Source organism: Bactrocera latifrons, unplaced genomic scaffold (assembly GCF_001853355.1).
Source record: "Bactrocera latifrons isolate USDA-ARS-PBARC rearing strain unplaced genomic scaffold, ASM185335v1 scaffold_16, whole genome shotgun sequence".
NCBI lineage: Eukaryota > Metazoa > Arthropoda > Insecta > Diptera > Tephritidae > Bactrocera > Bactrocera latifrons.
Window position 1 is genome coordinate 543,454 of NW_017535074.1, and position 3,634 is coordinate 547,087.

A 3,634-nucleotide genomic window follows, 5' to 3' on the forward strand; every position below is an offset into this window, starting at 1 on the left:
AATATTTTCTTAACACCGTGATGACATGTACCAAATATGGGTGAAATCGGTTCACGACCACGCCTGAAATCTCGATTATCACTTTATCATGCGAGAGTATAAAATGTTCGGTGACCCGAACTTAGCCCTTCCTTACTTGTTTTTATTTTTTATTTTATAACGGTTTGACGACTCATGCCCAGCTCTTCACCGATGCTACGGCTGCTACCATGCCAATCTCTTTCGACCAATTCAGCGATTTTATTGCAATTTTCGAGGACAGGCCTTCCGGAGCGTGGCGCATCTTCGACCACCTCTACACCAGAACGAAAACGTTGAAATCATCGTTGTGCGGTGGAAATGGAAACTGTATCGGGTTCATAAACTGCACAAATTTTATTGGCGGCTTGAGATGCATTTTTGCGTTTATCGTAGTAGTACTGTAAAATATGCCGTATTTTTTCCTTATTTTGCTCCATATTTGCGACGCTATAACTCACGAACGACGTAAAAGAAACGACGATCAATCAAACACGTGTTTGCGCGTGAAATGAGCTTTCAGTTGCCACCTTTTTATTAATATATTTAAGTACTAGTACAAGAAAATATAAAGCTACGAGTATTGGCGTCCAGTACTATAAAATGTCCAATTGCAGAAGATTTAGGCTGAAGACATTTGGAAACAAAGTTACTACCTATTCGCTATTAATAAAATGTTGCATTGAAGTGCGGATGTTAGTTGTAAGAATAACATTTTTTTTGTACATACATATGTACATATAGAAGGTATGGATTTCATATTTCAAATTTAGAAAAAATTTATAATTATATAGCACAAAAAATATTTCAACTTAAGTTGCCATCTTATTTAGAAAAAATTAAGTACTAAAGAATATAATATTGGCAACAAGTTCTATGATATGTAGAATTGACAAAACTAAAGTAAAATATTTTTTTAAAAAAGATTGCCACATGTTTAAAAAATTGAAATATGCTAAATTGGGTAAAAATTTTATATATTATATATGGTATGGATATGAACTTAAATTTCTTATTAAGAAAAAATTAAGTGTTAAAGAATATAATAATAACACCAAGCTCTATAATATGTGTAACTGAAAAAAAAAATTAGAGATATTTTGGAAAGGAGTTGTTATATATTATATATGGTATGGATATGAACTTAAATTTACAAAATATTTATAATAATATAGAACAAAAAATTTCAGCCAGTGTTGCCATCTTATTAAGAAAAAATTAAATGCTAAAGAAAATAATAATGGCAACAAGTTCTGTAATATTTATAGTATAACTATTGACAAAACTTAAGCAAAAACCATTTTGAAAAGAAGTTGCCACCCATTTAAAAAATAAAAAACGAAAATGAGGTAAATTGGATTACAATTGGCCGCACTTCGATTTTACTATAAATACCGCTTAACTGTTCCAACAAAATAATTAAACTCACCATTTCCAAACTTTATTTTCGATTGCTTTTTGTGACATTTTGCAAATACTCCAAAAAGGACGTCTTCGCGACAAAAAATATAAGCCATTTCCATGTCAAGTCAGATGCAACTATGTGACCGTTTTATATAACTTATAGTTAACAATATGAAAATCTCTGGCCTTGCTGGTTAAAGTCTTGAAAAGTATAACAAATATGCGTTGAAAAGCACGTTTTCAGGGAGCTCGCACCAAAACAGTTTTTGATACTCATTTGCACAGTGTTGTGCTTGGGTATAATAAGCGCAGCCAAACAGCGCAACTTGTTGAAAGATGAAAGAAATTTATTTTTTCACGCCAAGGTAAAGGAACAACACACTCACGCGTACGATACACGCACCAAGCTCACGGAAAATAGCTTTCAAAACTTTTTATGGCGAAAATAAATGCAATTAATTTCGCGCGCCCACGAGTGGATAGAATTTTGAAGCACGCAGATACCAGTATATACTTTATGTTTTGTATATGCGCTGGATAATTTATTTGGTATTTGAAAACGAATATTGATTAATGCGAGTGATAAACAATAGTTGTGCTGACTTGAAATTATTAAAAGTTTCTAGAATTACTTTTATGAAAACTCTGACAACTAATTGTTAGACTAACAATAAATTTCCCATTGTAGAGTTTTCTCTCAAATTATAATAATTCGTAGTCAAAAAAGTCTTTTCGTATTTTGTCAATAGATGTCGTTGCAGTCGTATATCTCCAGTGCAACGAATCACATTGTGTCATACTATATAAAAAGAAATTAAACTCGGGGAAGTTAAAAAAAGTTCAGATGTTCAAAAATGAGTGAAAATAATGAATAATTTCGCTATATTTCGAAATTTTTGTATAAAAAAGGAAAGAATGCCACGCAAGCCACCAATGAAATTTGTCAAGTTTGCGGAGACGATGCTGTATCAATGCTTCTCTCGCTTCTGCTCTAGACATTTTGTTGTGAAAGATGCACATCGCTCTGGTCGACTTATCGTTGAAAAATTTAATGAAATTATGAAAAAAATTGACCAGGATTAGCACAGAAGCAGCCATGACATCGCTAAGGACCTTAACATTCATCATCGAACGGTTTTGATCCATTTAAAAAAGGTTGGCTACAAAAAGAAGCTTGATGTTTGGGCACCTCATGAATTGTATTTGAAAAATTTAATGGCCCGAATTTATGTACATCTGCAATTCTTTGCTGAAACGAAATCAAATTGAATCATTTCTGAAGCGAATGGTAAGAGAAGATGAAAAGTGAATTAAATACAACAATAATGTGTGAAAAAGATCATGGTCCAAACGTCGTGAAGTTCAATAAATGGTCGCAAAACCGGGATTGACTCTCAAAAAGTTATGCTAAGTGTTTGGTGTGATTGGAAAGGTATAATCCACTATGAGCTGCTCCAGCGTGGTCGAACGATTGATTCCTCATTTTACTGTCAATAACTGATGATATTGAAGCAAGCAATCGAACTGATTAGCAGAAAGGGCTTCGTCTTCCAACAGCACAACGCTAGACCACACACACATCTTTGATGACTCGGCAAGAACTGGAAGAGCTTGGATGGGAAGTTTTGATGCATTCATTATATAGCCCTAACCTAGAACCATCGGACTACCACTGGTTTTGGTCTATACAGAACTCTCTTAATGGAGTAATGTTGGCTACAAGAGGAGCTGGTGAAAATTACTTGTCGCAGTTTTTGCCGAGAAACCAGAAAGGTGTTACACTGAAGGAATAATAGAGTCGGCGAAAAAATTGCAAAAAGTGGTCGACTAAAATGATATATATTTTTTTCATTAAAGTTCATTACAAATATAAAAAAAACAAGTAAGGAAGGCTAAGTTCGGGTGTCACCGAACATTTTATACTCTCGCATGATAAAGTGATAATCGAGATTTCAGGCGTGGTTGTGAACTGATTTCACCCATATTTGGTACATGTCATAAGGGGGTTGAGAAAATATTATATACCGAATTTCATTGAAATCGGTCGAGTACTTCCTGAGATATGGTTTTTGCTCCATAAGTGGGCGACGCCACGCCCATTTTCAATTTAAAAAAAAACCTGGATGCAGCTTCCTTCTAACATTTCTTCTGTAAAATTTAGTGTTTCTGACGTTTTTTGTTAGTTGGTTAACGCTCTTTTAGTGATTTTCAA